Consider the following 10,929-nt stretch of genomic DNA (forward strand, 5'->3'; position numbering starts at 1 on the left):
TACCTTGCTTCTGAAGAACTTCAGAATTGGGCTCCTCTAGATCGCCTACCAAGCGCACCTCGGCTCTAGGCAAATTTAGGCCATCGATCGGCTCGGTAAAAGTGCCTGATACACCCTCACAGGCCTCTTTAGCCCGAGGCGAGACAACAACGGAACCGAGCCACGATTCAAAAGCCGCCAACTCAACAGTATATGAAACAGTCCAATCCTCTGCCCCTTCGGGTGCTGTCAAAAGATCATCTTTCTTTTCTCCTCCAGCTCGGGGGCTCTCCAACGCTTCTGTAATTAAGGCTGTTGAATTGTCCTTAGGATCATCCATTCTGGTTTCCTTGGATTTCGGAGGATAAGACGATGATCCCCCTCATAATTTCCTCTCTTCGTCGGGTGTTGGAGCACCCGCTTCACCAGGCAGAGTTTCTCTCATCGAGAAGACCTCACCTAGACCTACCCAAATAAAAAAACAAGCACGGGGAATGAGAACACAATTAGCAGCATCTTTTGTAAAACTACAACTATAGCAGAGAATGAAGTCCCACCGTGATCCTTGGCCTCCCATCTAGCCTTGGATAAATCGCGCCACACATGCTCGACACATGGGCAAATCTAGTCCAGTTTAGCTACCCAGTCTTAAAGATTTCTTACCATATCAGGGTACGCCACGACATATGTATTAGCGGAGGACGTCAGATCATGAGGAAATGTATCCGAAAGAAATAAATGGGCAGTTAATTAAGTATGTCTGCTTACGCATCATGTTCCATCTTTCGGGGAACAGTATCCTCTCTGCGGGGATCAAGTCTGAAGTCCTAACTCGGATGAAACAGCTCATCCCCCCTAATTCCTAACCTCATTGGTACAAGCGAAGAGGGCCCTCGAGGCCTGGCAATTGAGCATAATCAAGTCCTCATAAAAGAGTCGGGGACTATATATTCTGATCGAATGGTCAGGGTGAAGGGCATCCCCTTAATCATATTCGCGTAATACCTGATCATGTAAACGATATGGTAGAATGATAGATGAATTTTGCTGAGACTCACTTGATATCGTTCGCAGAAGTCGAGGATCACGGGGTCTATCAAAGAAATGGATGGCACCGCCGGGCTGAGGGTAAATGGAAAAGTATACACACTGAGGAAGTCGGCCTTATATATCGTTACATCCTCCCCTGAGAAGGGATCTCCACTAACACCGCATACCCCCAACAATAATCATTTTTCACCCTTTTAATGTCAGTTATTAAGTTGATGTATCGAGACGCGGGTTCACATCTCCCCAGTTTTGAAGAAGGTCTCTCAACCTTTAACTTAGAGGTTGTCTCAAAGGCCTCTGGAACGCATTCTCCACCACTAGGAGACGGTGTAGCTTTACCCTCAGAGGGGAGCGTGGAAGAGGAGGCACATCTTCCCGAGGGATAGAGGTGGAAGTATTCGCCATTTTTACCAAAGGGTTACAAAGAAGAAACGAAAAATCACGTTTCAGGAAAGGACATAAGAGAGAGGTAAGAGGAGAGAAAAACTTTGTTGGAGCCTGATGATGCAGTAGAGAGGAAGGGGCGAAGAAATGAGTATTTGTAGAAGCCTAAAATGTGCGATTGGAGACGACCAAAGGACGACGAATACTATAATTAATTTGAAGATTTTGAGGATTGTGTGGACACGACCTTTAGAAGCCCTGTCTATTACATCAGTCACTTGGCAGGACACAACAATTTGCTTCGATGGAAATGCCGGAGGGGAAAGATCTCGAGCACTCTTCTCTTTATTTTACTCTAAGAAATGCGGGGACTATCTGTATATGGCTAAAATGGGGAAGACCAATTTTACGGTCGATGAGGCATTACGTAATTTCACCTCGAAGGGCCCGAAGAATAACTCAGGGTTCGGAGTCTTTGAGGACTCTTCGTGCCCGGTGTTGGGGCAGAACAAACCAATGCTTATCACAAGTAAGCGGGAAGTTCCCTAGGAGCAGTATTTTCCTGACAACGCCTGCACAAACAGTGACAACCTGCAGTAGGTTGATTGGGTGGTTGTACCAGCTACTTTATCTAATAATTACGCATGTGTCATATTGGGGGTTTTCCCTTATATATAAAGAGGACCCTTGTTATTTTTGTAGGGGGATAAAAAACATTCAATACAACAACATTCTCTCTGCTCTATAACTTGGACTCACTATTTTGATACTTACATTTATTACTTCTATTCATTGTGTTTTATTTATTGTTTTTTATTTTGTTGCTCATTATTGATCATAAGGAGCTGCAATCAAATTTGTCATAACTGTTGATCCTCCATCGACTGCCCTTAACCGGGCATCCGAATCGATCTCGAGGCCCTGTGTATGCACGCTCGAGGCCCCGATTTTTGGCCATTCAGTTCGATCGCCACGCTATCCACCAGCTCTTATCTTGTCTTCTAATCTCTCATTCAGAATCTATTGCCTAACAACTAGCATAAAAATAGATCACGTATTTTTAGAACAAGAAAATCAAATCTAATTGTTATTACCATTTTCAATGTAAACAGAAGTGTTTGGGGTTCTTTAATAGGATGAAAGTATTGTTCAGCTATTTCTTGTTATGAATTTTTTTGTTATCTCTATAAATCATTTTTAATTAGAACATCATATTATGATATTATTGGATCGCTAGTAAATGTCGAAGTTGATCTCTCGTCACTACTTCTTCGAGGTTAGACTGAATACTTACTAGGTACGCATTGTTTTTGTGCCCAAACTACACTTGATGTACATTTTGTTGTACAAGCACATGTATTGCTAGTGACCTTGTGAGCTCGGCACCGTGGTTGATACTGGGACTTGGGTGAGCTGTATGTTGTGAGACAATCCGCAACCAGCAGAGTCTCATTCAAAGTATTTGTATTTTCTTTTATATCCAAATTTGTATTCCGGATAGTTATTGTATTTTATTTTATTCCCTAGTAAATGCTCATACACTTGTGACACCGGGTTCTGGGATGATTATGGGATATTCAGTACTGGAATTAGAAACCATTTTTTTAATTTATTGTTTTGTAAAGTTAATCTTTTACTAGTTAAATTGAAAGAAATTTAAGATTTCGAATATATTAAAATGTGAACTAAATTAACGATTTGGTGCTGGCTTGCCTGATAGTGGTGTCCGGTGCCATCACGACCTTTAATGGATTTTTGATCGTGAAAACGTGGTATCAGAGCACTAAGTTCACTTAGATCTCATGAGTCATGAGCGAGTCTAGTAGAGTCTTGCGAATCGGTGTGGAGACATCTGTTCTTATCTTCGAGAGGCTACATGGCCGTTAGGAACACTTTCCTTCTTGATTCCTCATCGTGCGATTTGATTTCTTTGAGGCTTATGCCTTTGGTTCTTTCCTACTCAGTCTTATGCGATGTGAAGCGCTTATTATAAATCGGGAATCGAGGAATTGTAATGGTACTATAGGTGTGGTGCAAGATGTTACTCCCTGCATATGTGATTGGTCTATTGTCATCCCTTGTGGAAGGATATTCTGTCATTTCAGCTCAGTAGCTATACTTTCGAGATCTTTGAGGCTATCAACGGGTTGCTATGATGCTCATGAGTTGTTATCGCACAATATTGATGTGAGGGTAAGATGCTTGCCTATATGTCGGGGAAGTGAATGACTTGAGAGGAGGGTTGCTCAATGCACGATTCATGGATTTGGTATTTTAATTCCAGTGGAGGAAAAGGCAATCGGACTATAAATGTTCAGATTCGGGTTGATGGAGAACAAGACTTGGTATTTTCGAGCATGGTGGAATTTTCATCTGTGATGTAGTGTCATTGCCTTTGTTGAATACGTTACGTTCGTCGGTGTTATGGTTTTCTTCAATTCGCCTTTTGGGAAGGTTATTGTGAAATAGTGTCGGAGAAGTGGCTATTAGAGGTTGCGGTGTCATGCAGTGGTTTAACTTTTAGAAGGTTGTGTGTGAGAAACATGAGTCGAGCGGTTTCTCAAAGGAGTGAGTTTACCAAAGTGGGAGAGTGGTGGTGTAGCGTATGGGTTTTATGGTAGGATGACTACAAGCCTTGAGGGAAATTTAGAGTAATTTGGGATTTATGGTGGATGGTGATTGGGTCTACGGACATAATTTCAAATATTGGTTTTTATACGGCGGGAGATTGGATACAACAGAAAGGAGTTGCTTGATATGAAGAAGGATACAACATGACTTTGGATTAGAAGGTATTGTCGCACCTTTAGTTAATGTCCGTGAGGAGTGAACAGACTTGTACAACTGGTGAATGAGCATAGGCTCAGGATGGGCTACTAAGCTTTTAGTAATTGTACCCATTACAACAACATTGGAAGATTTCAGCATGTAATTTCCACATGTGGGTTATCTCCTGTGGGTAGGTCAACGATCACGTGGTTGATGAAGCTTTTACGAAGAATTCTACTGGCTACCCGGTAATAGGTCAAATATGTAAAGGTGATTAGTGATTTAGAGTGTTCATGGAATGCTAACAGAAGGATTTTGAGGAATTTGGTGGGTTAATTGTGCAAGATCATGTCAACGATGAAGGAATAATCTTGGTGGGTTCCAAGTTATGCAAGGTAGCTTCAAGCTAAGTGTGAGAGTCTCACCGCCCACAATTGGACTGCATGGTCGTCTATTTGTGAGATTTCCAGATATCAGCATATTGGTGGGTTATTACGACTAAGGAAAGACAATATCAGTGGTGATTTGAGCAAAGGATTTGAGGAAGGTGTGTTATAATTGGTCGTATCAATTTATGTACAGGCTTTGGGAAGATTCAGGATTTATGCTTCGGGTAGAAGTGATTTACAAGGAAAGTGATTTAGCCGGGTGCTTCTTTGAGAGGGTGTTCATGTGCTAGCGCGGCATTGGAGTTGATTATATTTGGGACCAAGTCAAAGTGGGTGACTCTCACTAACGGTCCTAGTGGATTCAAAAGTTAAAATGCGACACCTAAGGATTTCAAGCGGTAGTATGGTTAAGAATCAAGCTTTTGCAGCGGATTATGAAAAAGGGCTTAGAATGTTCTATGTTATCTTCGGTCAGTGGTATACCATTAGAGGAATGGGAGAAAATAACTTCATATTCACAGAGAAATTGTCAGAATGGGTGCACCAGTTGGAGAAACAACTATGAGCACAAGGAGGGTATGAGATAGTTCATGGGATTTGAGACAACATGGTCTCATGATATAAGGTCACTAAGGATGAGTGTAGATTTAGGTTCGTGATGTTTTGAATGAAGATATTATTATGCCTAAGGCAAGTTAAGAATAAATTGGAAGAAGTCGGGTCTGTTAGCAGTGGTTGAATTGGCATGACGGTAGCAATGATCAGTTCCTTAAGCGTGTTAAGTAATACATGTGAATTGTGGCGGTATGTACGAGGCTTGACGGCCACCATAATTGATTTTATTTAGAAGCATTCGAATATTATGGCATGTTATGTGTAGACGGATCCCGAAAGAATTATGGTGGTTTAAACAACTACTCGAGGTATGTGTTTTTTGTTGTTATGGGAATTTAGCTGCGTGTTGCAGTGGTTCTCTTAAAATGATTTAAGTAAAAGGGTTCTATATGATGAAGTGTTTACCCTATTAGTAAGTTAAAATGAAATTCTTGTATTCTTGCGCATTGGCATGATTAAGTGCAGTGAACGACATAGGATTTGGAAGTTGAGGATCAAGGTTGCAGTTGGGTTTTGACAAGAATGTCAAGTGCTCGGATGAGCGGGGAAGGATTTAGATGGTTAGATTAAGTTGGTATTGTCTTTGGCGTCACCTGAGATCAGTGTCCTATGTAAGAGGCTTTGAGTACTAATTTCAGATTTATGATTTACTTTACAGCATTTGTATGGCCGGTGGTATGGATGTGCAGACGTTTTATTTGGTGCGGAAGGTCATGAGAGCATGTCCCACGGGAAGATTGTATAAGTATGACATATAGTCACTTGATTGATTGAAGATTGAACCAAGTATAGAGATTGGGGTACTATCGTTCATGTGAGAATTCATGACTGGAGGGTGATCGGTTTTTTTGGTTGTGGGCGATGGAGATTTATCCCAGATATGATGGTTGTTCTTGTGTATTATGGGAAAAGGGGTTATTATGAACCCTTGAAAGGTTTTTAGACTAGTACAGTTCGATCAGAATTGGCTTGAGGCTCATGGATGGATTTAGATACGAATATGGGCTTTATATCGGGCCAGAGGTGTTCATTTCAGCATTGCACTCCTTGTGGAGGAGTATTCAGACATTGGATGTTATTGCGTCGTCGGCTATTTCATGTAATACTATATTGTGACGTGTGAGTTATGAATTGGCTTGATAATTTCATGTGTGTTGAGACGTAGCGATGGTGTTATGTTAGCAGGATGGCTCTTAAGATGCAGGTCATATACCGTACCTTAGTTGTGCTTGGGTTTTGAAGCATATGGCGCTGTCTGTCTCCCCAGGGATGGTATTATGCACTTGGAGTGCTTGTGACTAATATTCGATTATTTTGTAGTAATGATCATTCTAGCTCGGTAAGTATCTCCTTATATTGATTTTATGTATGGATCGGGTGGCACGCCGCCATGGGTATGTTGTTTGGTTCGTGTTGCGCCACAACAGTGTAAGGTTAAGTAACAGTTTCCTATATCTATTATTATGTGTTTTGCTTCTCATTTTCTGAGGAAGGTTCATAACACCCTTTCGGTTGTTTCAATTAGCGATGTGGGTTGAGTAGTTCTTTCTAGAGTTCGTTTTCCTTATGTATCACATTCGAGTTCGTGGCTTGTTGGCACATTGTGATATCATACGAGACTTTTGGCAGTGCCTGAGGTGGCTTATTGCCTAGGCAACTTACACCGGGTGAGACAAGAATATTGAATCCGGGATCAGTGCGATCGGATTATATGAAGTATATTAAAGAGTAAATACCATTATTTGGTTCTTAATGGGGTTATGAATCTAGTCAAGAGGAGAGATTCAATGATTTGTTGATGTGACAGTTGGTTATGAATTTCAACACATCTGTTCCATCGTGGCAGTATTGCCAGAGTTGAAACAAGACTTATATATGTCATGAGGTGTATTGTCAGCATTAGATTAGTGAGATTTTTGCTATTGTGATCAGAGGATGTTATTGGTCATGTAAGTTACGCAATACCCAAGGAACCGATTATATCCATTAATGTGTTGATCCAACCTACTACCAAGCTGTCCTAATTCTTCGAGTTCCTTCCGAATTGCCTTCAAATTGATATTTCTCCTTACCAATAGGCTACGACCCTTAACCCAAACGCTCACCACAAGAGATCCTAGCATAAAACCATAGTGCCCTAAGGCCCATAAGCCGTTGTATTCCTTCTTAAGCACCCCAAAAGTACCACAACTAAGACACCTACTCTGAAGAGACATTCTGCAAATCGAAAGCTTTTTTCTTCACCTTCCTAATACTGAAATGAAGAATCCATAAGGATATAGAAATGCCATAAGTCTCGACACCATCCAATGAAAAATATAAGACCCTATCCATATACCGATCCTGAAAATTCCAATTTTTACATTTAAATCTTGAATCCATTAGGACCATTCTAAATAGTCTTCCACTATGCTTAACTCTCAACTAAACTGACCCAAAAGACCGAACGACTTGTGCCCCATTTACACACCTACAACCTAAGAAGTAATTCACACCTCTAAGCAATCAAGTAGACCTTTACTCCCAGCACACTGCATCCCTGATGAATAACAAACTCGATTCATTCCATGATTCCTATATACCTATACTATGTTGCTGCCAAAATACCGAAGAAGCCAAGCGATACTCCAAAAATGCCATTTCGTGCGTACCAACCTCTGAACGGCTCAAAACTAGCCAAAAGCAACTCAAATACATCAAATAAAGCCCAAGAAAACAATTCCAAATAATAAATATCAAATCCTTAACCAAAACCCAAAACTGGCCAAAAGTCACACCTTGGACCACTCCTCGAAACCCGACAAAACTCAAATAATCTGACAACCCATTCAATTACTAGTTTAACCATAATAGTTTCAATCAAATCTGACTCCAATTCGATGTCCAAAAGTAAAAAAATCACATTAAGAAACTTTACGTCAAAACCCAATTTCTACTTTACATTCATCAACCTATTACTAAAAATGAAGATAGATTCATGAAATATAACCAAAATCGAGTAGAGAATACTTACCCCAATTCATATGATAAAATTTGCTTCAAGAATCACCTCAATCTGAGCTCCATAGCTCCCAAAATGTAAAATGGCCAAAAACCTCGAAATAGAATACTTTATATTCCGCGCAGGCCTCCACCTACACGAACGCAGGAAAAGCATCGCGTTCGCGATGAACAAAATGCACCTTGCTACAAAAGATTCTACGCGTTATACACCCCATGTGAACACCATGACAACCACTGCCAAAGCATCACGAACATGACTCATATTATTCAACCGTGATGAAGGATTCCCCAGCTCCAGTTACCACACCTCAACACTACGTGAATGCGATCCCTCGTATGCGAACGTAAGACTTGCCCCAACTCTACGCGAACACGAAACATACTTCGCGATCGCGAAGAAAAATTGTTGCTGCCATCGATATACACTACATGTTCGCGATACTTGCCACGCGAACGCAATGAAAAAATGTGACACCAGACACCATAACACACCAGCACTGAAAACATGAAGAAAAATAGCTCGAAATCCATATGAAACAGGACCGAGCCCATTAGGACACCGTCCAAACATACCAACAAGTCCGATAACATAAAACGGACCTACCCAAGGCCCAAAACACACATAACAACATCCAAATGTTGAATCACACCTCAATTCGAAAACAATGAACTTTGAAACGTCAAACTTCCACAACCAATGCCGAAACCTATCAAATCACGTCCGATTAACCTTAAATTTTGCACATAAGTCACATTTGACATTACAGAACTGCTCCAACTTTTGGAATTGGAATCCGATCCTGATATCAAAAAGTCATTTCTTGGTCAAACATTCCAAAATTTCAACTTTCGCCATTTCAAGCCTAATTCTACTACGAAACTCCACATCATAATCCGGATGCGCTCCTAAGTCCAAAATCACCCAAAGGAGCTAATGGAACCATCAAAATCCAATCCAAGGTCAAATACTAAAAAGTCAAACTTGGTCAACTCTTTCAAATTTAAAGCTTCTTAGTTGAGAATCATCCTTCCAAATCAATTCTGAATAACCGGAAAACCAAAACCGATGATTCACATAAGTCATAATGCATCATACGGAGCTACTCAAGCCCGTAAAGTACCGAATGAAGTACAAATGCTCAAAATGACCATTCCGGTCGTTACATTTGAACTCTATCGACTTCAAAGTTGAAGCCAAGATTTGGCTCTACATCATTTGTAATAGAGTATCACCTTGTGGAAATGTTTCAGATGTCTCATAGAACAAAGCCTTGATCATTTCATGCATACTAGACGGCATTCGTGCGAATGTCGGCCACTATGTCTTGCAGGATCTGAAAGAGTATTTGCTAGACGACAGTTCAAGCTTGATGTTCCCTTCACTGATTACTGAATTGTGTCGGCGGGAAGATATTAAGGTGCGTAGCGCTGATCATTGGTTACCAAACGACAAACCCTTTAATCCGTTGAGAGTAACAGGCGAGGGTAGTGCAGTAAAGAGTAAGAAGAGGAAAGTCGCCACTGTTGCAGGTCCAGAGTCATCCTCATAGGGATCATTGCTCGAGGGACCATTTCGGATGTTGAACTCATAGCTTGGTGTTATCCGTGACTTAGTATCACAACTCCCTAGTAGACCCTCACACCCCCAGCCTAGGCCTGAGTATTTCACTAGGGAAGAAATGAAGACCTAGCTGAACAACCAGAAGAAGCAAGCAGAGTCTCATGAGAAGTTGGCAGATTCTGTTAGCAAACTCGAGGTAGCCTATAGAAACATGGCCAAGGCACATGTAGATCTTCCTACGGACATCCAATAGGATAAAGTGAAAAATAAGAAGAAGGGAAGGTTTATGATAAATATGTGGAGAGGCATCACGACCATCTTCAAATGGGGGCAGCTGAACACGAAGATACTAGTCGAGGACAATGATGATAGCGAAGAGTATTCCTTCATGTCGAATGTTGTTGGTAATAATGTTGATGATACCGATGATGCGGCCGAGAGTTCATCACGACAGTGATTAGTCTTTCTCCCGCAGTCTGCTAGTCTGATGCTGATCTCAGGGAGACGCTCAAACTACTTTTGTTTTTATCTTGATATTTTGCAGTGAGGACACTGCAATGCTTTTAGTTGGGGTGGCTTCAGGGAGTAAACTTTATTTGTACATTGATACTTGATTTGGGCTTATGCTTTTGTTAAATATTGTGTGCCCTTGCCGGGCTTCTTCTATTATTGTTTATCATGTGCCTTTGCCGGGCATAGTGTGTAATTGGTGATGCGTTTGCGGATTAGTCGCTTTTGTTATTCTGTTTTATTTTTCTTTATTTATTTCTTATCGTCAGTAGTTTTTAGTTTATGTTATTTTTTGTTACTTTAGTGTTAGTTGCTTTTGTTATTTTATTTTCTTTAGTTGTTTTTAGTTATTTCATTTTTATTCCTTTAGTGTTTATTGTATTTTTCTTTAGTAGTTTTTAGTTTATTTTACTTTAATTTCTTTTAATGGTAATACAATTTTCAATAAATTTTCTTGGGTTTTGTTTATGATACCATTCTTTCATAAGGAATATTTTTGTGTTGAACAGGGTGACTTTTCCCTATGATGGATGATGTGACGGCTTTCTAAGGGAATTAATTTTGTTTTGTTGCGTGGAGACTTTTGGATTGTTTGGTACAAATAAAATTAGTCTCTTGTATGTTAAGTGTGAATTAAGAATACCCCTCCGAATGTTGTTTGTAAATTGA

This window comes from Nicotiana sylvestris, chromosome 11 (genome assembly GCF_000393655.2).
Source record: "Nicotiana sylvestris chromosome 11, ASM39365v2, whole genome shotgun sequence".
NCBI lineage: Eukaryota > Viridiplantae > Streptophyta > Magnoliopsida > Solanales > Solanaceae > Nicotiana > Nicotiana sylvestris.